The sequence below is a fragment of the Phalangium opilio genome, unplaced genomic scaffold, assembly GCF_054372755.1.
Source record: "Phalangium opilio isolate 3A_F unplaced genomic scaffold, DU_Popi_V2 ptg000078l_1, whole genome shotgun sequence".
Classification (NCBI taxonomy): Eukaryota; Metazoa; Arthropoda; class Arachnida; order Opiliones; family Phalangiidae; genus Phalangium; species Phalangium opilio.
Genome location: NW_028324186.1, coordinates 5,940,039 through 5,965,164, shown reverse-complemented (window position 1 = coordinate 5,965,164; position 25,126 = coordinate 5,940,039). Strand labels below are relative to the sequence as shown.

At 36.6% G+C, this 25,126-nt stretch overlaps 1 long non-coding RNA gene across 7 annotated transcripts; it reads left to right on the top strand.

Moving 5' to 3' along the window:
• The first annotated feature begins 4,599 nt into the window (after positions 1–4,599).
• LOC149655980 (uncharacterized) lies at positions 4,600–7,959 on the top strand. 7 transcript variants are annotated; one of them, XR_016370294.1, is made up of 10 exons: positions 4,600–4,879; positions 4,964–5,023; positions 5,189–5,275; positions 5,511–5,564; positions 5,652–5,828; positions 5,898–5,997; positions 6,063–6,306; positions 6,376–6,893; positions 6,975–7,682; positions 7,759–7,959. It is a non-coding gene; the product is annotated as an uncharacterized LOC149655980 (long non-coding RNA). The 7 variants fall into 7 exon arrangements; XR_016370293.1 differs by having other exon boundaries at positions 5,189–5,406; XR_016370295.1 differs by lacking the exon at positions 4,964–5,023.
• Positions 7,960–25,126: the final 17,167 nt, after the last annotated feature.

Here is a 25,126-nt window from a genome sequence, read left to right as displayed (position 1 = left end):
GATTACGTTTGTTGTACTTACGATTAAATCAATGTTTAAAAAGGTGAATGATTTAGTCAGAACGGGTATTGGCCTGGACATGATAAACGAGTCAGAAAATTTCCACAACCCACGGGCAGTAATGTTTGCGTTATTTAAGTACGTGTTTAGAGGGAGCGGAGCCATCACCAAATGATATCGACCTTCCAGGCCACGACTCTAAAATCGAAAACATAAAATGCCTGTTAATGGACAATAAACACTTAATTATACCAAGAACGGATTCAAGGGAATAAGAACAGTTTCTTGAGTCTTTTGCTACCCAGTGATCGGATAAGTAATATATATTAATTATAGGAGGGTTTGAATATCAGTTATATTATTGGTTAGCTCGTGGTCATGACTATGACGTCCGCTGCTGTTCAATCTTGCTTCTTTAAAAATATACGTATTCTAAATCTATGCAGCCTTTGACAAGAGCCTTTTTAAGGCAAATGTCGTGTCTTTAAATCTTCACCAAAGAAGCAAATTTAAAATAAGAACTACAAAACGATTTAATGAGCACCTTATCTGGCCAGAGCATTTGTGACGCGTGAATCTTAGTAAGAGAAATTTTGAATTTAAAGGCCGACTTCCATCGAAAAGAGTTCTAGCGAACTGAAAACCGAGCATCGAGACTAACAATGGAGCGACCGTGCCGACTTTCGAATCCCCGCTGGGGTAAAAGATAGAAGGGTTCTCGCTAACTGAATGCCGTGCAATGTGGTTCTAGCGAACTGAAGATGAACTATAGAAATCCTTTTAAATTTATTTCCTCACGAATTTTTGCTTTCCCCTGAAGGAAATTCTCTATTGTGTATCTTAAAATCGCTAGAACCACATTGCACGGCTTTCAGGTAGCTAGAACCCTTCCAACGTTTGACCCAGCGGGGATTCGGAAATAGGCACGGTCGCTCCATAGTCTCGATGCTCGGTTTTCAGTTCGCTAGAACTCTTTCAATGGAAGTCGGCCTTTAAGTCTCAAAATTGGACACGAACCACCGAATACTTTAAAAGTAAGATTTTCCTACTTACCAACGTGAATTTATGGGCGTTAGTTCGCAAAACAATTATGTTTTTTCTTATACTAGAAGAATTTCGGTTTTGACGTATATTGAAATATTTCGTAATATAAACACATTATTTTACATACCATTCAAAATTAAAGATTCGCCTTACAAATTCCATTTCTTCAACGTTGCGTTCGTAATGCATTTGTTTTTCATTTGCGAAAGAAAAGAACTGAAATGTAACAAACCTTAATTACCAAGTCTTACACAGTGTGTTTCTGAAAGATCTGTCTAAAATTAAGGGCGATGTTCTTTGGGTAATTTCGAGTCGAAAATGTCAGTCGAAAATGTTCTTAGACATTTTGCCGGATTGTATTGTTTTACGGATGAGCCTTTAAATTTAACTAAGAAACTCAAAAACGATGTGCTAATTTAGTAAATGGGTCATCCGTAGACAATTAGAACATGGCCCGGACCGCAAAATGTTACGGGACATTTTCGACTCAAAATTGCCTAAAGAACATCCCCCTTATTTTCGGATAGGCCTTTCAGAAAGACCCATCGTGTTCAGCCGAGACATATGAATCGTTTAAATGTAAGGTTTACACTGATTAAACTGCAGTATGTCTCGTCTGTCCTGATCATTGTTGAGACTTTAAATTACTAACATGGTCCACTAGCATATTCACATTGGTTTCGTCAGAAACCCTTAATTGAAACAGTTAAGTTTATACGCGTTAATAAAACGCATCAACTGTTGTGTATATTACGTTTAGAGATGGCCGATACCAGGCTTAACCCGATACCGATCGATACCGGTACAAACATGAACCGATACCGATCGATACCGATACAAACATGAACCGATACCGATCGATACCGATATTTACTCACTATGATCCAAAACCCGATACTTCAACCGATACCGATATAGTATCGGTTCATCCCTAGAGTAGTAGGCGCGTACTAAGAAAGATTTTCGCTTATTAGTTGTTAGATAAACTGAATTCAGGTACTTTTTATATAAATGAGAACTCGTCACGATTGAAATTCATAGAAATGAGATATTATCACCATCATTACGTTACTAAAAGACCTAAAAATGTCATGTAGCACCATATAACGCATGTTAAACGAGTATCGGTTTAGTATCGGTATCAAACCAACCGATCCGATACTATCGGGAAACCCCGAGTGTCGGTGCTGATACCGACATGGTATCGGTACCGGTTCATCTCTAGTTACGTTGCTTACCAAGCAATTATATGAAACCCTTAAAAATATTTATCAAATTGCTAGTAGTATCTTAAATCTGTATGTTGAAAATGTAAGGTCAAGCTGAGAAATTCCATAACAAATAACCGCGTAATATTACAATTTCGATGGTTAAATAAACGCTTTGAATGCTTATTGTTATTTATATGAAATTATTCTTATTAAGATGAAACTTTTAGCATTTTCTAAATATTTTTTGAGAATTTTGAGGTTTTGCTTGGTCATATGCATTTCCAAACTTACCGGTATTTGAAAACGGCGTTTTCGTGAGTCATCGTGTAATTTAGGGGGTTTATTAATGGCCATATTTTAAATAAATGCGACGAGCACAGAGTCATTTCCAACAGTTAGTGATTAGGTACGTTAGATTATTACTTAGACTTCAATTGTTAAAGAGAATTTGAACTCTCGACGACCTTAATTTCTGTATATTTATAACAGTTGACTTGGCAAATACGCCGACACGGAGTGATTTATTTTAGATCCTTCCGAGTCTTTTTATATGTTGAGTAACATAATCGTTTTCGTTTATATTGATTTGATCGATTTGTTTTGCACAAAATGTTTCAAAATTTTCCTGTTTGGCCCAATTATTATCATGCAATACCATGATCAAAGCCTGGCGTTTTCGCTAATACTTACCGAACCGATAATCTCTTTAAGTACCGTCTCAATTTAGCCAATTACAGTATTTTTTTTTGTGTCGACATTTATGGGTGAAGTTTTCGCAACGGTCAATGTTTCCAAAAATTGCAGCTATTAAACCAAGAAGTGATATCTAGTTTATTAAGGAGAAGGTATAAGATGCCTAAGTATTCGCACGCCTACGTTTGGACTGGAGATAAAGCTGGAAATATGGCGAATTTATACCTTCTCCCTAGTAAACTAGATATCACCTCTTGATTAAACCTTATGAGATATTTTTGAATTAAATTACAGGATGTTTCTGATAAGTATGCCATGAATTTATGGAAGTTTACTTTGAGTAAGGCTGAGTGAAAAGTGTTGTAGAACAAATGGGGTCCTGTAGAATTAAAGCTCGGGTCATTTTGCAACTGGGTTAAAACCAATAATGAAATACCCACCCATCATTTGAGTCCTGAGCTAAATTCTTAAACATGAATTCGAGCACTTCGTTCGCTTAAATATAACTCCAAATTAGTAACAAGTCTAACAAATACATAAGCTCTTTAAACCTAAGTAATCTAGCACTTAACTACTAAAGACATAATCCCTTCGGTTATTTTGAAGTAATTCAATCTCTGTAGAACGATTCTTTGTCCCTTGAGCTCAATAAGTTGTTCCCTTTCAAAAGCGCAGAGAATCCTTAATTCTAGTGTAGAAATCGCTGGGAAAATGCATTTGCCGTCGATCTTCTTTTTTCCAAAGCAGTTAAATATCCTCAAAGCAACCGCTACTAGAATAAGACGACCTTTTAAACTTTGCTATTATTTTACCTTGGTCTTGAGAGCATGGATTAACGAATCCAAGAAGTTCGTAGAGGCAAAGAAATCACTAAAAGATAAAATGAACTTTCGGGATCGAGAAAGTCCAAACCTGGGAATCTGTTGTCGCTTTATATAATTTTAATCAATAAAATCTTAACTCGTCTAACATCTATTAAGGATTTCTTTTCACTTTCCGAACTTGCGCTACTTTTAAAGTGATTACAAAGACTTTGGGGATGATTTTTTTTATTTCGTTTTCTTACACAATTTTGTATACTTTTATATATGGTCACATTATGGGATTATTTTAATTAAGTACTCTCAACTTGAACATGAATTCGGTTATTTTGGCGATTTAATCCAAATCGTATGCCAATCATCATTTGAGAAGGTTTCATTGTAATTTCCAAGATGAACAAGGCGATTGAAAGGACCATTCCATGTATGAACATCTTAAAAGGCGATTCCAATTCCAGAGAATTCAGTGCCTTAAGAACTTTTACTGGTTTGATACATTTGAATTTTTCCTCTGCTCTTTTATACTTCAAGTCTATATTAGTCAAAGCCTTAGTTTCAAATATTATTTGAAACCTATAAAATTTAGAACAATTTTTAAAGCACATTTCTAAGTCGGCTAAAGCTTCAAATACATACGCCAGTGTGATGTATTCGCTGAAAATCTTGTCCTCTTTCGCAATCGAGCTAGGTATTCCGAAATATAAATATTCCGAGCGAATTTTCGATGAGTAGAAAGTAAAATCAATAATATCTGCTATTTTATTTTTGTTTTTGATGAATTCCTCAGTGACGGCTAGCGCATTATAAACTCTGAGACCATTCGCGATTAGAGTAATTATAGACCGAGTAGCGCCGATTGGTGAAATTCGACGTCACAGATCAAAGGTTTCATCTACGGCGGTGCACGCATTTTGTTTCGCGTGTACGTGAATAGATGGCGTTATACACTCCCTCCATCAGTTCGGAACTGCAGAACTGATTTGAAACGATCTAAATCCCACAATCCATATGTCGTCTGCTTTTGTTTCATGTAATAGGAAAAAGTACGTTAACGTTTAAGCTAAGGCAAGGCAACGGGTAATATAGGCGGCAATGGTAGGTAACATGAAGGTATGTATATATATGTAAATGTATTTTATCCATTAACTGAGTACACCAACAATGTGTTTATGTATATACTATTTATTCGTGTAGTGAAGAATAGGTACACCTTTGAGCGTTTTCGTTACATGCTTCGCTCGTATATGAACACGGGTACGTACATATTTCGCTATTGCCTTCGATCTTACACTGCAACACTCGCGAAAGATGTGTCTGTACCTGTCTGTATAGTCATGAACTGACTTGGAAAATACATTAAAAGGATCGGTTACTGTATCTAGGTTATCTAAATGTTTCTCCCTCAAACATTCTTCGCAGGACGTAATAAACTTGAGGAATAACGTTGATGGCTGTTTGAGGTTTCCGAAAGCTTTGTTTCCAGCATGAATTGCATCAGGATGCAGGGTATGGTTAGATTGGGGGTCGCAAATGCTATCGAAACATTGACAACACACCTTGTTTTCAAGTGAAAAGCAAATGTAGCCTGCTAGATAGTAGACTGACATACTGTCTAATGTTACAGGTATATCTATTGGGTTAGTGCTAGTAAGCCCTAGAGTGTCAACAATAAATCCCAGGCTATCAGGACCATTACACGCGTGCATATCATATGATCTACTTAAGTAACATTCATCCTCAGGCGAAATATCACCTTCCATGACGTCTACTTGGAGGAATGCGTTATCGGGATCAGGTAATTGATGCGAGTCATCCGCCTCTTGGTATCTTTCAAAGACTTCCAGTAATTCACGCTGAGCATCTGGAATGCGTTCTGTATCAGGCATATGCAGGACAGGATGTAGTTCTTCAACGACATTGCAGGCAAACATGGTATCCGTTGCATTACAACTCACATTATTGTCAGAGGGTACTGTGACACTATCACGTTCCAAAGGCTCATGAAGGTTGCAATGTCTACGAGACACTGGTGGTTTTACTATGGTAGTCAAAATGTCTGGTGAGATATATTCCTGCAGTTGTTTAATAAGCAATTTTCGTAATCGCTGTCTAAATGCCTTTGCTGTAGGGTATCTATTTCCTCTGTCACGTATACGACCGAACAAACTCTCTAAGGCGTTTTGATTGAATCGTCCTGGCATGATATATGTAAACCCATCCTGTCTTAGGTACTCGTCTAAGTGAAGTATTGATATTGTTGACATTATTAACCCTGTCTGACACGGTTTCCAAGAACGCCCGATTTGTATGCGTTCAATGATGGACATTACTTCTTGTAGCAGACGTCTTCTCTCTACATTTAAGGCCTTGCTCTTGCAACAACCTCGCATGATTGCAAACCAATTGCACATCAAACGGCAGAACCAAGCAGTTGTCTTCGCAGCTTGGTCAAGCCTATTTACCTGCACAAGTGTTTCCAAGGCCGCAGCTGTGGAGCTACTTAAGACGTCTTGCGCAAGTGGAACCCTCATTTTTTGGTAATGCGATGGATTTACATGTGTCGCGGTCAGTTTTGGTGCCAATTTTAATTCAGACGTTGATTGCAGGTTCACAAGTTCCCTTATGTACTTCACATCAACGGTGTCACTTGGAAGGTCATATTGAGCTACAATATCGGGTGGTATTTTCATGGTGTTGTTCAAGAGCGCTGTTCTAATATTCTTGAACACATGGGGTGGATCAGCCATCACATAAATGTCTTTACTTGGTTTGCACGGGTGAGGAAATGTGTTTCGTCTCTCATGTGCATTAACCTTGATCCCCATAAGATTTAAACTTCTAAGGTTGTTGGGACCCATGTCACTCACTAGTGAAACCACTTGCAGGCCAATATTGTCAAGAGCTTTGATACAGTCCATGATTAATTGTGTTTGATCTCGTCCATTGACACTGTTTCCTGTTAGGTGGTACGCCAAAATATATTTCCACTTTTGACTAGCGGAGCGTACCATTATCACAGCAGCATGGGTAGCCTTGTTGTCTCCTGGAAGGGTTGCGTTACCAATTACTTGTTTCAGCCCAGCATCGTATTCAAGCGCTTGCCTAATCTGGATCTCGTCCACCAGTATGACCACTTTCCGTTGCATGTCTGTTAGACTTATTACATGGGTTTTAAGGATATTCAGTGCATCGTCTTGAATTCCAGGAGGTGCCTGGAACACTTCAATGGACTTTTGCAATGTTCTAATTGCGGGTAATGGGAATCCACGGTGTCTAAGATACTGATAACCTTTGTTGCCAACATTATGAAGTAAAGACAAGGATTCACACTTGGTTTGAGCTGACCACTGGCAATTACGTGTGATGTCCACTACACGTTTTATCTGATCTTCAGTGAAAAGCTTCTCCCAAGCTAGTTTGTACGCGTTAAGGCGTTGAATTGTCTTTACGAGTTCCTTATTCTCGTTCGATAACCGTTGAATAGTTAAATGCGATACAAGCACCTCATCGCTGTCATTGCGTGTGTTGTGTGTGGCATCTACGGTTTGGGTTAGCTTATGTGCCATAGAATCATCTGGGTGAAGTGTTTGTGTCGCTTGAGTTAATGTACTATTTGATGATGTTTGACACATTGTAACACTTAACGTTGATTCATGGGCTTGGATTAGCTGTTGGGTAGCGTTAGTTTCAACATCTTGATCCCTGATATTGATAGATACATTGGCACCTTCAGGATCATTGTCTTGATTCGTTGTGTTACACATAGGTGTATCGCTCGTGGCACGCTATGGATACCAATATGATATACCATTATTAGACAGTGATACCTATTAAGGCAACTAGTATTACATCGAATCGACTGTACGACTATGAGGCTGGGTGGATGTAATTGGGACATCTTGCTATGATTGCAGTAAGAGCTGCTAATTTGAGCCTATCGAATAGTGCGTCGCGACAATAATAGTAACATGTGTCTTACCGTTATACAGGAGAGTGTATTGCTGTGAGAAGGGATCACAGATATACGTCGCTGGAATCGGGAAGCAATTGTAGGAATGGCCAACGGTAACTTCTGTCCTTTCACACCAAAGGCGGTGGTTGCAAAATGATCCTATTGTTATAAACGCCATTATAGTAATAATAATAAATTATTGTCACATGAAGGATATTTAATAAATATTTGAGAATTATTGCTGTACTTCTATTCGTACCTTACAAACACTGAGGTTAGTCAATGGTTTATTGGTTGGCCGACCAAGAAACAAAAGCCACTTCCTATTGATATCGGGGGTTCTTGGTATCCGATACATTGGTATCCCTGAATCCGTTCTGTTGCTGCAGTGCAATACAGCACACTTTCGTTGCTTAACACCTACCATGGCTTTGTTTTGAACAAATGACACAATTTTATCGCAATAAAGCTTTATTATCTCCATAACAAAATACAATGATGTCATAAACGGTTTTTAACACGTTTAAAACTCGCGGGCAGTTCCGGTTTACCACTTGTTGGTTCGTATCAAATCAGTTCTGCAGTTCCGAACTGATGGAGGGAGTGTATAACGCCATCTATTCACGTACACGCGAAACAAAATGCGTGCACCGCCGTAGATGAAACCTTTGATCTGTGACGTCGAATTTCACCAATCGGCGCTACTCGGTCTATAATTACTCTATTCGCGATGAGAGCATTTGGTCTCTCCGCTGTCCACCGAGGGTATAAATATTTTCTGTTTATACGACCCCAATATATCCCTAACTTCTGTCTTCTCGGAACATTCTCCAACCATTTCAAGATATTTTTATCTCTCGCATTCTGTAATATGTACCATAGAACTGTTGTCAATTTGGTCAGGCAAACGCGGAAGAAACTCGTGGAACCCTCCTGCTACCGCGATGATTTTTAGGTAGAAGGGGTAATACCAATCCCAGGATTGCTTCCATCTTTTTTCTCCTGATTTGCATGGTCTTACTAAAATCTATTAGCCCCCAAGTGCCCTATGTAACGCTTACATCTCCGGTCGACACTTACATTTGGTGTCCGGTCTTCCAAGTGATCAAGCAAGTGTTCATTATCTACAAAATTAGGCGTGACGTTGTATCGAACCAGTGGCGGCTCAAGTCAAGTGGAGGCCCCAAGCGGTAACCATTTTGGGGCCCCCAAACTCAAGATATTAAAATTAAATAGTAGTTGTAAGAAGGAATTTATATACCAAGGCTTAAATTAGCGTCCGGTTCGCGCGTGATAGTCGAAAATCCCGTCTTAATTTTGGAAAAGGAGCCGGGACTTATTATTTTATCTTATACGGTTTTTCTTTGGGGTCGCCTGAGAGCGCTGCGAGATCGCTCCAAATTTACGTGTTACGTCATCGTTCTAGCTCGGAGGACCGAATGTAGTTGCTCCGAATGAAAGAAAAAAGTTTTTTCAGAGCGCTTTTGTGACGTCTGTCGTCTTCAGGCTATAGTCGGAGCGGTTGGTATCAATCCGGGAGCAAACCGGGAGGGAGCGACTAGGTCATTGTAAGACGCAACACCGTCTCGGAGCAGCTCGTTTTTAGCCACATCGTTTGATGAACAACTAACGATCGGAGTATTAGTTTGACTTGGTCTGAAGAAGATGTAGATGTAGAAGGGGGAGGAGAAGAAGAAGAAGTATCGTTCGTCTTTTTAAAGGGAGAATGAAAAGAGTGATTGATGATTTTCAAAGGGAGAGGATTATGATTTGTCTATAACAGTGCATCGGGAATGTACTCTGCACATATAAATTGACACACTTAGAGTGAAAATTATTTTAGCACAGTTAAAGGTGTCGAGGTGGAAACCTTCGTTAATTGGTGATTTCTATTGATACTTTTAAAAGGGTTAGGAAAGGGATGAGGATTCATTGGTGATTATATTGGATGATTATTGTGGGTTATGTCTGGATTACGGTTAATCATCGAGGTGCTACTCACTCGTCGATTTAAAACGGAATTGGGATTAAAGTATACTTAGAGGTTACGGGTAATCATCTTAGCACTGTTAAAGACAACGCGTCGAGGAGCTATTCTTTAACGGTAATTTTCACTCATTAGAGATTTTTATTAGTCATTTTAAAAGGGAATTTGTTTAAGGGTTACTTATGTGTAATTATTTTAGAAACGTTAAATGTAGCGCGTCGAGGGGCTACTCACTAAAAAGTCATTGCCGATTTTAAAAGGGATTGGGAATAGGGATTATTTAGTGGTTCCGAGCAATCATTTTAGCACTGTTGAAAGCAACTAGTCGGGGCAATTCACTAATAAAGATTTTTTTATTGGTGATTTTCATTGATGCTTTTAAATGTGATAGGGATTTATTGATGATTTAAAATGGATGTGGGTTAGGGGTAACTAATACCTATTCCAAAGAGAGAATGTTCTCGATAGATGGAGCCTTACAAACGATGGGGCTATAATCTGGCCGGGGCCATCTTGTTTCCCAATGAAAGACAATTTTGTTTTCGGAGCGCTCCGGGAGCGCTCGGATCACCGCAATAAAAAAACGCTATATGTTTTCCACGATCTATTTCTTTTACCTTTTCGTTAAGCCTTGGTTTGGTTTTTGGAACTCACGAAATCATAGGTATAGTACACTTGATTCGATTTAGAAACCATTACAGAACGAGCGATTTTCACGTAGAGACACATATTCAAAAACCGTCAAGTTATGTATGTTCAAAACCTTTAACTAACTTGTTCATGGCAATTAAAAGCAACCGTCGTACCGGTTCAGCACCGCGGGCAGCCTCCATTTTCTGTTTTCTTTGCTCGAGGTTTGCTTTTTCCCTTGTAGGAATACGTCATTCGCGTCCGTATGACCTATCCCCATGGGATACAATGGGAAAGCGCAGAGCAATGACGGGCATGAAAGGGGTGGGGCTTACTTGTCCACTGACACCGGCGTAAGAGTAGAAGCGTAAAATCTCGCGACTTAGGTCTTCTTATATAAATCCCTTCTTGGTATAATACTGAAAGTGAAAATATTCGTCATTTATTTCCTTTTAAAACAATTAGTCTCTTCCATTTTTTACCTTGAAAAAAAATTGGTAAAGGATGAAAATTAATTCTGCTCAATTCGGGGCCCCATGGCATCCCGGGGCCCCAAGCGGCCGCTTAGTCCGCTTACCGTTAAACCCGCCACTGTATCGAACAAGGTCGTCAATGGTGTCCAGATAAATGTAGTTAGTTTCGCAAAAATCCGATTGTAAGTGACATCCCATCTCGATGAGAAAGAAAGTCAATCCAGTCAGCCACGACATCAGCAAGAATCTCGAGGACATTGTTCTGGTTATGACTGGATATGCTACGCGATGTCGATCAGAATTGTTGAGAAATTCAATGAGGCTGTAGACCAGCTATTATAATTGTATTGAACTTACGTTCTAGTAAAATGAGGGAAGCGACGTCCCAAAGAGTTCGAAAAAACGTGGAAATGCGGCTCTTCCGACGCGAATGGTTCAGTGATTGGGTTTGCATTAAAATAATCGATGTTACGACGATGCTCAGTAGGAGGCAAATAATGGTCTGTTAAGTGAAATAAATTGACTTCTTAGTTCCCGCTGTATAGAAGATTATGATTTTTGTACTTACAATTATATCTATGTTTAAAAAAGCGAATGATTTTGTTAGAACGGGCATTGGTTTGGACATGATAAATGAGTCGGTAAATTTCCATAAACCAATGGCAGAAATGTTTACATTGTTTAAGAACGTGTGTAGAGAAAACGGGGACATCGCCAAATGGAATCAACCTTCCATGAAGCGTTTCTAAAGTTCAAATCATGAATTTTCTTTTAATTGACACTAAACTCATCAATAGATCTGTAAAAATGCCTTTAGAACGTTGTCATTCATTCTTTATATCCACTAGACTGTAGTTAGTAATCTTTCGCGGGTTTTTTAATCTTTCTTTCCATTGCGCTATTATTATTCTATATTTACCTGACCAGTGATGTATATAATTTTAAAATGAAGCAGGAATTATTAACCTTTATTTTAGTTATAAAGGTCCTACTCGTAACCCAGTGAAAAGCGTCATCCCCCAACGCGTACAACAATTCTTTAAATATCTGGGAGGGCAGTATTGTACTTTTTTGAGCGTTCAACGAGGACTGTTGTCAATCCCTACGTTTTTCAAAACACGTGTATTCTTGAATTCTGACTAGCAATATAGTTGGTAATCTCTATTATATTTTTTCCAAGGTATTTTTAGAGCCTCCCACCCCCTAAACCACAAAGCGTTCGATTAAAGAGCTTAATGTTAATTCTTTCTCACGCCGAATACATACCGACGTGAATTTAGCAGCGTTCATGCCCATAACAACTCGCCTTCGTTTAACACTGAAATAAATGGCTGACGTTCAAATAATTTTATTGCAAAATGCAAATTATGCAACTCTTAGTTTTCATACCAACTAAAGCCAAAGATTCGCCATACAAATTCCATTTCTTCTTCGTTTCGTTTGTATTGCATATGTTTTCGAGAGAAGGAAAAAAACTGAAACGTACCAAATTCTAATCTCGTACCTTAAATAATTCTTAGCCGAGACACCAATTTCAGTATACTTTTAATGGTATGTTTTAACTAATTAAGCGGAATTATGTTCCAGCCGACAAGATTAAACATTACTGAGGCTTAATAGGACTTACATCGTCCGATAAAATATTGACATCGTTTTCGCCAGTAACTCTTAAATGAAACAGATTAATAAATGAATTTCCATAAAAAAATGGAAGAGTAATTATAATTTTGTTGTTCGTATAATGACATATTGTATTTGAATTTTAGACTTAGAAAATCTCCCTGAGTTTTTATATCAACATATTTTTTATGCTTCGAGAATTCATGCGGCATTTTTCCTAGTGATTTTTTGGAAAAATGGTCGGTCGAATCCAGGACCAAACTAACCTGTATTTGAAAACGGCATTTCCATACATCAGAGTGTAATTTAAGGGGTTTATCAATGCCGGTACACTCCATGAACTCCCCGGGCACTGAATCATTACCAAAACCTGTTGATTAGACGCTTGGACAACTTTAATTTTTGTATCTATGAAAATTAAGTAGCTGACACAAACTGATCTCTCTCAAATCCTTCTCAGACATTTTATATGTCAAGTGACCTACTATTTAATCGCCGCTGTACCTTGCAATGTTCTGTTTTGCAAAATTGTTCTTACGCAAAACCTCTAGTAATGCATTTCGTCACCTGTTTCTAGCCGATTTATAGCTTTAAAAACGATCACAATTTGCCGAAATAAAGTATAATTTAGTATAGAAAACCTTTAGAGTGTCGACATTTCTAGATGGCATTTTCGCGATATTATAAGTTAAGTCTGTAGAATAGATCAGAGAAACAGTTATATTGGGTAAAACCTTGCTCATAAATATCATACCTATGACGTGGCGTTTGAAGCTGGAAATTTTAATTATGGATATAATTTCACGCGTGATACGGCGACATTGAACTGAAATCTAGTCTCCTTCTGATCTGTACAACTCTGTTTAGTTCCCCGGATTTGCGTTTTATTTCTTGGAGCTAAGCTATATTTGTGAAGTAGGTGAAACGTCATACATTGGATCACAATTTTGTCCATTATAGCCTCGCACCTCCAGTTTTATATTTGTCTTTTTTCTTAAGGACACATATTAAACTATGCAAGCTGGCTTTGCTATTTAACTCCAATAACGTCTTTAATCTATTGCATGGTTTCCCATTCCTGGAATTAATCAATTTAATTAATTTCTATTTAATACAAAAATCGAGCCTGAATTTCTATGAACTGAGGATTTTGAGCTAATATTGGAGTCAAGACAAACAGTGGTCTTTTCGATGGAAATTAGGCCTATACATTTACAGTTCACTTGATCATAGACGCTCTATTGATCTCAAATAGCTAAGTTAACCTGTATGAAGTATATAGGATGTTTTAACACACTTACTTCCTAGTTTATTTATGATTTAGTAAAGAAATAATGTGTTCAAGAAGTATTGATAAAAATACAGATAGTTGAGTCGTATGAATAAGAAATATTAAATCTCACTGGAAATTAAGCAGTGCACCCAGTGCTTTTAGAGTGGATTTGAATATCCGTATTGACATAATTCTGAGAATATTTTTCCAAAGCTTTTAAGCGTATTGAAACTTCAAAATAATATTGATAAATTAAACAAATAGCCGACGACTGACGTCAATTTCAATCTGTTATAAATTATGATGAAAATGTCTATGAATTAACTCTAAATTAATGCTCTAATCAATTTTAAGTATTCATTTAACTCTATAGCTCTGACTCTGGTTTTGCCATTTGGATAAGGACTCTCTCTGGGTTTCCAAGAAAAAAAACTAAGTTTTATTAGGTATCTTTACATTACAATAATCAAAGAGCATTTGTTGGTACAAGTCACAATTTCTTGCAACATTATTTTGTTTTCGATGCCGGGGCTCCCGGTGGAAATCTGAAATTACCGTAATTTTCAAAAACGTTAATTTACCGGATTGGGATAAATAAAATTGCCATTCGGTTGGTAATTTATTTTAGAGACTTCCAGGAAATATTTTCTTTTTTCTCCTTGCACAATAGTTCTATTAACTCTACAAAAACATTTATTTTCTGGGATACTTTAAAGTTAAAAAATGCTTAGTTACAAATAAATAAATGTAAAAACTTAAAAATTTAAATACATAAATTCATTCAAATCATTAGCTACATTACTGTTCTAGCTTTTATGGATAGTTACGCGAGTGCTTTTTCCTTTAAAATTATATAGGAAGGCAAGAATGAAACAGTTTTAATTATTATTATTATTATTATTATTATTATTATTGTCAATACGTTTTGCAAGATGGTAACTGATTAAACTAAAACCTTTCCTACACATAATAACTGGCTTGTGAACAAAGGTCTGTCGAAATAGGTTGAGCTTTAGGGCAGTGAATGACAAATTAGTATTTTTTCAATCGATGTGTTTTTGCGAAAAATGTTTTGCAAGGTTCTGTTTGGCCAAATTGTTCTTACACAAGACCTTTTGAATGCGTTTTATCAGTTGTAACTATATAATTTTAAAGGTCATCTCAATTTGGTAAAATACAGGATAAATGGTCGTTAAAGGTTTGTCCTAGCATCTATATTTTCGGATCAAGTTTTCGCAACAGTTAATGTTATAATATACTAAACGATTGCATAGTATCTTATCTGTTTCTCTTAAAACTGGCTAAGATTAACGATGATAGCTGCGTCATGGGGGAAGGGGGTAGCTTTGTAAGCATGTAATAGGCTTTGTGTGGACACCCCATTTGTACAAATTATTATTGTTATTAAATACATTAAAACTGACTTATCGAACATCTTTTAAAAATATTCTTCCTTTTTCGATCTTCGGCTACTTTCGCTTGCTAAAAAACTATTTCATGTAGGAATGTACAGTTTTAAGTTAGAACCACGTTTTTCGGGGGAGGGGATGATTTTAATTTTTATTCCACAAAAGATAAGTTTTATTAGTTGTATGTTTAATTTTTGGAGTTCTATTGATTTAGGCTTTTAAGTACAGTTTAATTTCCTTACTTTTAACTTCAACATAAATGCAATGAATTCATTCGAGATCAAGAAGGTTTGCGCGAATATTTCACAATTACAAATTTACATAAATGCAAGCAATATTTAGTTTTATAAATAACAGCAGGAGTCCATGGGGGTTATGTACAGTACTTCTATTAACAGTAAGCGAAGTGACAAAATGAAAGTCTGTGATGATTACATAGTTAAATACATTGCTAAACTTTTTAAACTCATGCGAAGTTGTTTCAGAATATTTTGCAATCAGATTTCTAGAGTTTAGTTAAAAAGTTTTATAAACAATTTTCGAATTATCAATAAGAAATTAGAGTGCTTCATTATTTCCAAGAAAAGCACGCCCACTGAAAGGGCCATTCCATATATGAACATCATAAAGAGGGACTTCAAAGCCACGTAATTCAGGATCTCGGGCGCTTTTGATGGTTTTGTCCATTTCAATTTCTCCTCAAAAATATTGGGTTCCATCTCTAGATTATTCAAAGCCTTTGTTTCAAATAAAATTTGAAATCTAAAAAAAAAGGAAGAATAAATGTTTCTTTTCTTGTGCATCGAAAGGTTCGGAAATGAATATGAAGCTTACGCCAATGTGATGTATTCGCTGAATATCTTTGTCCTGTGTCGCGATCGAGTTAGGTATTCCGAAATACAAATATTCCGAGCGAATGTTCGATGAGTAGAAATTAAAATCGTTCATATTTGATTCGTCGTTTTTAACCAAGTTCTCGGTGTAGGCTATCCCATTAAAAACTCTCAGGCCGCTTGCGATGAGTGCATTTGGCCTCTCCTCTGTCCACAGGTCGTGTAAATATGTTTTGCTTATATCGACCCAATTTACAAGTGTCTTCGGTGTTCTCGAAACTTCCTCCAACCATTTCAAGATTTTTCTAACTCGTTCATTCTGTAATATGAACCGTAGAATTGTAATAAAATTTGGAAAACATCGAAGCAACACCTGGAATTCTCGTGGTGCATCGAGGATTCTTTGATATCCATATTGACGTCACTACTGCCATGAGTGTACTAAAGTACCCGCCCGCATCTGAGTCCCGTCTTCAACACAGAGAAGGTGGGGACATAAAGAGTCCCTGTGTTGCTTCTATTTTTCCTTCGTTTACTATCAATTCCTCAATCACATTTGTTAAGTCTTAATGGTAAATGCTTGTGTCTCAACACTGCACTTACATCTGGTATTCGGTCGACTAAGTAACTTTGCGAGGGTTCGTATTGAACAAAATTAGGAGTGACGTTGTAGCTAGCAAGATCGTCAATGGTGTCCAGAAAAATGAAGTTAGTTTCGCAAAATTCTGATCGTAAGTGACATCTCATCTCGATGAGAAAGAACGTCAATCCAGTCAGCCACGACATCAACAAAAACCTCGAGGACATGGTTCTAGGGATGACTGGATAAGCTATGCGACGTATTTGGAATTTATTTTTAATTAAGCCACACTGTAGGTGTACTTTTAGAATAATTTTGAATATTACGTTCTAGTATGATAAGGGAAGCGACGTTCCAAAGAGTTCCAAAAAAACTTGTGAATGGTACTCTCCCGACGTGTAACGTTTATTGAAGAAATTGACTCGTTTCGCATTAATAGAATCGATGTTACGACGATGCTCAGGAAGAGGCAAATTATTGTCTGCGAAAATAAATTAGTTTCCGCCTTATTAAAGATTACGGTAGTGTTACTTGCGATTAAATCAATGTTTAAAAAGCTGAAAGATTTAGTCAGAACGGGTATTGGCCTGGACATGATAAACGAGTCAGCAAATTTAAATAAACCAATGGCAGAAATGGTTACATTGTTCAAGTACGTGTTTAAATAGAACGGAGCCATAACTAAATTAAATCGACCTTCCATGTAAGGTATCTGTGATAAAAAACGTGAAATTTCTTTTATTATACATTGACATCAACAATGAAACTATGAAAATGCCTATAGAAAGGCGTCGATTGCTACTAGTGAATAAAAGGACTGCCCAAACTAAGTAATTCTTGGAATTATTTAGAATTAATTATGAAATTGAGAATAGATCGAAGGTGTGTAGAAGTCACCTACAATTATACTTAAAATCTAAAGTGTCTAGTTACATACCAACTGAAAAACAGCGGCGTTCATTCCCATATTCTTTTTATACTAAAATAAAAAATTGGCGTTAAATGATTTATTGTAACTGACAAATGCGTCCCTTCTTCATACCATCCAAACCCAAAAATTCGTCTTACAAATTCCATTTCTTCAACGTATTTTACGTGTTCCATGTGAACTTGAGAGATGGAAAAAAAACTGAAAAGTACCAAGGCTTATTTACGAAGATGTATATTCGAGATTTTAAATCTTATTCAATAGAGACAGATCAATGTCAGTTTAATTTTAAGGCTATGTTTAAATTGATTGAACTATATTATGTCGCGGCCAAAAAAAGTGTAAATGTTACTGTTTTCTTGAGATTCAAAGGTACACTTACTGAGTCTACTATAATATTGACATTGGTTTCGCCAGTAACCCTTAAAGGAAACAGTTTTTCAATTAAATCATGCAACTAGTATATATTTTACTACTTGACAAGCAATTGCTTATCAAACCCATAAAATGGTTATCAAATTGCTGTTCCCTTATTTAGTCATTTGAAAAATCCTAACTTTTGAAAGCATTCTAGATTATATATGTTTTCAAACTTTTAGGTGTAACTGAGAAATTAGATAACAAATGAACGCGGAACAATAATTCAAGGGTCTTAAATGTTATCCCTACCAAAACACGCGGAATGTTTTAGTCAAATGACTAAAATTGAGTCTTTCAAGAATTTCTAAATATTTTCAATTTTAAATTTGAGACACGTCCCTTTACATTCAGAACTATGCTTACCGGTATTTGAAAACGGCGTTTTCATACATCAGAGTGTAATTTAAAGGATTTATTATTGGCGATAATTTGATTGAATTCAGCGAGCACAGAGTCATTATAAACACTTGATGATTACGGTATGATATACAATTACTCGCTTCGATTGTAAAAATCAGGGTAACATATCAATGGCAAGTTGCCTGAGGACTACGCTGTCACGTCAATGAGGTATCTCCAATTCTTCCAAACCGTTTTATATGATGAGTGACATACTTTCGATTGGTGTTACTTTGCACAGTACGTTTCGAAATGTTTTGATTGGACATATTGTTCATATAAAAAACATTATAAATGCGTTTCGTAGCAATATTTTACCGATAAACGCTTTTAAAAACCATCTCAATTTAGTCAAATGCAGTGTAATTTTGTGGAAAAAGTTTGTAGCGTCGGCAGTTACCTATATGTTTTCGCAACAGTTAACTCGCCAAAAGTTGATACAACAGTCATTTTACGAGATATTTTTACGTCAGTCTTGGAGTAAGATTCGAACAGGTTTTACTCTGGTTGCTTAGAGCTAATCAGTAAGAGTGTAATGGTTCTATTCGTTTTGGACCAACCACCTCATACTTTGGATACGTTTTTAATATATTTATCAAATTCCTCGAGTACATCAATTGGCACAGCTATTTAACTCCAATAGGATCTATAATCATGGAAGAATAAGGGTGTACACCCTTCTTCTTCCATGTTATAATATAGCAGTTTTCTCTTCTAAGAACTGATCTGAGCATGTAAAATTTCAACTTAAAACCAGAATGAAGTCCACTATAACGAGCTACGGCTCAGCTTCCTTGTTTTGAGATTTAGAAGATTAATTTATATTTACTAATGACTTAAACAGTAGTTTAAAGTATGAAAATAGTTTTTTAAGGGACGTTTAACTTTTTATTACTCAATAATAAAATAATACAATTTCGAAGTTATATATTGTAATTTCCTTTCTTTACTCTTTACTTAAACAAAAATGCAGATTTACATACAAATACAAATTTACATAAGTTGCAATTTAGAGTTTTATAATTGGCAATAATCAAAGTGATTAAACGAATGTCTGTGTTGATTACTTAACTTTTTAAACGCGTTTCAGAATATTTTGCAATCAGAGATCTGGTGTTAAGGTGCGAATTTTTTTAAAGCATGTTCGAATTATCCATAAAAAATGCGAAAGTTTTATTATTTCCAAGATGAACACTCCGACTGAAAGCGCAATTCCATAAATGAACATTTTAAAGGGAGATTCTAAAGTCGTGAAACTCAGGGTCTCGAGCCCTTTCATTGGTTTTGTCCATTTCAATTTCTCCTCTGCTACTTTTGATTCCATCTCCAAGTTAGTCAAAGCCCGTGTTTCGAATAAAATTTGGAATCTAGAAAGTGTAGAATAAAACGTTCTAAGGCATGCATATCTAAAAGGTCAGATATGAATATGAAGCTCACGCTAATGTGATGTATTCGCTGAATATCTTGTCCTCTTTCGCAATCGAGTTAGGTATTCCGTAATACAAATATTCCGAGTGGATTTTGGACGAATAGAAATCCTCAATATTTGGTAGGTCCTTTCTAAGCGAGCGCTCATTGTAGGATATCGTGTTAAAACTTTTTAGGCCATTTGCGATGAGTGCATTTGGCCTCTCGGCTGTAAACATGAAGTATAAATATCTTCTGCTTAGAGCGGCCCAGAATATCGTTGTTTTCGAAACATTCTTCAACCATTTCAAGATTTTTCTATCTCGTTCAGTCTGTAATATCCGAACTATATAATACTTTTCTTATATAATACCCGCAAAGCAGGGTAATTGTGACATGGTTCTTCCCAAAATCATAACATTTGGAGCGAGGTTACTAAACCGACTCACATACGTGATAAATAGTTCCCTCATCATTACTCTATTAGCTCTTAACTATTTGCCAATAGGCGCTTGTGGATTTTTGTCCCACGTCAAGACGAGATTTATGGGTTGATTAGTGAGGATTTAGTACCAAACAGTTATAGAATTCACCCCACCATCTGACGTTTGATGGGAAGAATCATGTTACATAACTAAAGTATTAAGAGGATACAGAATGTCAATCTTCTATTATCCCCTTCGGGTAATATGTAAAATTGAATATGGTAATATTAAACATTATGTTTGGGCAGGCAAACATAGGAACAAACACGTAGTTTCTTCTTAATAGTAGACCGCTGGTAGTAGAGAGAGTAGAGTTTAAACGTCTAAACTTGGCACTTACATCTGGTGTCCGGTCTTTCAAGTGATCAAGCAAGTGTTCGTTTTGAACAAAATATGGAGTGACGTTGTAGCGAGCGAGATCGTCAATGGTGTCCAGAAAAATGAAGTTAGTTTCGCAAAATTCTGATCGTAAGTGACATCCCATCTCGATGAGAAAGAATGTCAATCCAGTCAGCCACGACATCAATATCAATTTCGAGGACATTGTTCTAGGGATGACTGGATAAGCTATGCGATATATTTGGAATTTTTAATTTAGCCACACTGTAGGTCTTCTTATAAAATAACATTGAATATTACGTTCTAGTATGATAAGGGAAGCGACGTCCCAAAGAGTTCTAAAAAACATGTGATTGCGACTCTCCCGATGCGTATCGTTTATTGAATAAATTGAATCGTTTCGCATTAATAGAATCGATGTTACGACGATGCTCAGGAAGAGGCAAATTGTTGTCTACAAAAGAGAGAAATCAGTTCCCGCCTTCTCGAAGATTTCGGTAGTGGTGGTACTTACGATTAAATCGATGTTTAAAAAGGCGAATGATTTCGTTAGAACGGGTACTGGTTTGGACATGATGAACGAGTCAGTAAATTTCCATAAACCAATGGCACAAATGTTTACATTGTTCATCATATACGTGTTTAGAGATAGCGGAGCCATCACGAAATGGTATCGTCCTTTCTGGTGAGGACGTGTCTTTAATTAAAAACATGGACATTTCTTTTAATATGCATTAAACTTTAAAAAATTAACTACAGGACTAAGTATTTCCTTTTGTATGTTCACGAGACTACAGTAACAATTGATCACCTTTCCCTGGGATTATGTTTTTTAAACTTGCTTTCCTTTGGTCTGAATGAATAAGTTACCTTTCTCTTCTTTCCAAGAGAGACTATGAGCATCTTACGTGGTCTTGTATTCATTAAATATTCTTTAAAAATTCACGTATTCCTGACCATAAATATAGTTTTTTTGCGAGGGATTATTACGGAAGGCTTTGATATTAAGTAAGCGTAGTAATGTTTTGGAATTAAAAAGTGATATGAAACGTGACAAATTATGAAATTAAGGATCGAGGGCCGGGATAAGTTACCTGCAATTATTTCTTAAAATCTAAGATGTTTTTACTTTAGCGGCGTTCATTCCCAAACTGGCCATTCTTCTTTTTACGCTAAAAAAATTGACAAAATGAATTATAAAAAAAGACAAGTACGTCCCTTTATTATCAATTCATACCACCCAAAACCAAAGATTCGTCTTATAAATTCCATTTCTTCAATGTTGCCTTTCAATTGCATACTTTCTGGATTTATGACGAAAAACTGAAATGTACCAAGCCCTTACTATTTTGTTTTTCTATATGATTTATATCATATTCAGCCGAGATATATTAGTGGGGTGGCGTAGCGGTTAGCGCTTTCGCCTCGCAGCAAGAGGATCACGGGTTCGATCCCGGACTGTGGCACCGGGTGAAAATCTGGGAACAAATCCTTCTGCGTAGAGTTTGCAAGTTCTCTCCCCGCTTGTTAAAAGGAGTTTTCCTCCGCGGTCTAACCCGGTTTCTCCTTTCCATCAAAACTTGCTGAGGTTAACGGTAATAGTTAGTATAGGGCGCTGTAGGTTACCTGTGGCATAGGGGCTAGCCACCACCCCTCTATGCAATGTAAAGGGACCCACCTGTAAACAAGCCATAGGCTTAGTGTGGACATCCCTTCTTAGACAAAGCCTAGATTATTATTATTATTATAGTATGCTTTTAAGGATAAGTTTAAAGTTTTTAAGCAGAACTATGTTAATTAAACGTATACTAACATCGTCCACTAGAATATTGACATTGGATTCGTTAGTAACCCTTAAACGAAACAGTTTTTAAAGTCTTAAATTCAAATGGATTAGTATATTCACTGCTAACAAAGCAATTATTCATCAAAATCATATAAATATATATGTATATAATTCCCTTTTCTTTAATTTAAAAATAATTTTTCAAAGTGTCGTAGCAACGATATGTATAAATACTAACTTATTATGGATTCCCAACTAGGCCCAAAGGCTGGCCACCAAATATGCGTTACAACCGCGGATTTGAGACGGATGTATACCTGTAAATCGAGGCGGAAATAGCTAGGTCACGAGGGGAAAAGGAAACTTTATCTCTTTTAGTGGGGGCGGGGGTTGAAATTTGGCCCATGTGCAGTGAGACAAAATTTGAAGATTGGGGGGGTTGGAACTCATATTTATTCGCTACTGAACGGGTGTTTAAGCGAAATGTCTTGCGAAAGGTAAAAGATAGGTTAGTATTTATACATATCCATGATCATAGTTTAGTATTTATACATATCCATGATCATAGCTTAGTATTTATACATATCCATGATCATAGCTTAGTATTTATACATATCCATGATCATAGAAGCGAGGTGCCCAAGAGTCTCATGATTTATTTCGATAAATACGAGATCTTTATTTAAGTGTAAAGCATTGAATTGAGGTATGAAATTTAAAAATTCTGAATGCTTTTATCAGTTTATCCCTATCTTTAGAAACCTTTCAATAATTCGCTTGCAATTTTTCTAAATATTTTTATGAATTTTGAGGTTTACCCGGTCACATCCAGGAACATACTTACCGGTATTTGAAAACAGTGTTTTGATACATCAATGTGTAATTTAAGGGAGTTATTAAATCCAATACTCTACTTGATTTCCAAGAGCACAGAGTCATTTTCAACAGTTGGTGGTTAGTTATGTTAGGTTATTACTAGCTTAAATTGCAAAGATCAACTTTAAGCGTTGTATCTATGGCATGTTGCTTAACGAATACGCTGACACGAAAATGTTCTCTATCAGATCCTTCGCCTACGTTTTCTCTGTGATAGTGATTATTGTGTTATTCGAACGCTGTGTTTTGCAATCTACTGTTTGGCCAAATTGTTCTTACGTAAAACCGTTAGCGATGAGTTCCTAACCGGTATTTATGATCTTATTTTTTTCCAAATACAGTATAATTTGCTAGATAACGCTTTACTTTCGACATTTTCAGTTGAAGATTTTCGCAACAGTTAATGTCGGTGAAAATTGCTAAATATATAGGACACGGTATCGTAAGCCAAGTTAGAGAATAAGGTTATACAGGGTGGAACGGATCAGGCAAACAATTGTATTGTGTGAAACATTATGACACGGCGTTTGAAGCTAGAAATTCCAGAATCAGCCTAATTTGTGCTAAAGACGTATGTGAACCGTCATGCATTATTGTTTTACACGCATTAGAGCACAATTTCGTTCATTACAGTTTACCTCTAGTTTGAACGTGTTTATTATTTTGAACATAATTTAAATTATGAAGGATGACCTAGCTTTTACAGTCCAAGAACATCTATAGTTTTGTGGTTTCCCTTCCTCAGAAGTAATCGGAGGCCAATAAGTTTTCATCTGAATACAAATACGAGTAACTTGTCCCTAAATTCTTGATTATTTTCACTTTAGTCTTGTGATCCTGTTTAGGGCATGGTTAGGCAAGAGGTTTTGAGAACTTAAAGATGAATTTATACTGATTAGTAGCGTAGACTTATCTCAAAAACCTACTAGCTCTTTGAGCAGTTCATACATGATTTAAAGAGAGAAATAGGTCATCGGGTTCAAGAAAGTCCAAATCTGGGAACCCCATTGCCGCTAAATTTGTATCATTAAATCTATTAAAACTCACTTTTGATGATTGAACATTTATTACAAATACTTTCCTTTTCTGAACGTCGGACACAACAGCGGAAGAAAATAAATTACTTATCATAACGTACGTTGTAAAGTTAGTGTGTAGTTTTTTTAGGAAGATTTTCGGTTTTATTCACAATAGATTGGGTATTTTCGATACAGTTCGATATCACTTTAATGCAGTAAATACTTGCAAGATCATTTTTTTTATCTTCTACATAAGTGCAGTGAGTTCATTTGAGGCCCTAAAGATTTTTTCTAATGAATATTCCTCAATTAAAAGTTCACTTTAATTTGCAAATTATATTTTGTTTTATATTTGACTGCGAGCAAGTTGACAATACAAAGGCCCGTCCCATGCATTAGAACTAATATTTGCGGATATACTGATCTTGGCCTGAGTAGTAGCCAAGTGGCGGAGCTGGCCCAGTGGCGTGGGCTGGCGGGGGAAATTGGCGTGAAAGTCATGATGTCAGACTTGGCGTGAACTGATGGGCAGAATTGGCGTGAAAGACGTGATGTTAGACTTGGCGTGAACCGATAGGGTAAAGTTGGCGTGTAATCTTATGACGACGTTTAATCTCATGTCGAACACTTGAGATAGGGTTATCTATTCCCGTTGGCGTGTCTTATCTTAATTTTTGAGGAAAATAATAAATGCATGACATCACTGATAAGGGATCCACTTTTGAATTATGGCGGTTGAAATCTATGTCACGTGCTCGGGAAGTTAGGCTTAAGTTAGGTATCGACTTTCAACAACGTGGCCATCAACGTCATGGTAAAACCCCGCCAAGTGTTAGGCTTAAGACGATGTCACATTGTCTATCGACAACGTGACCGTCAACGTCATGGTAAACCCCCGCCAAGTGTCAGCTCAAGACCATGTGTCATATTGACTTTCGACG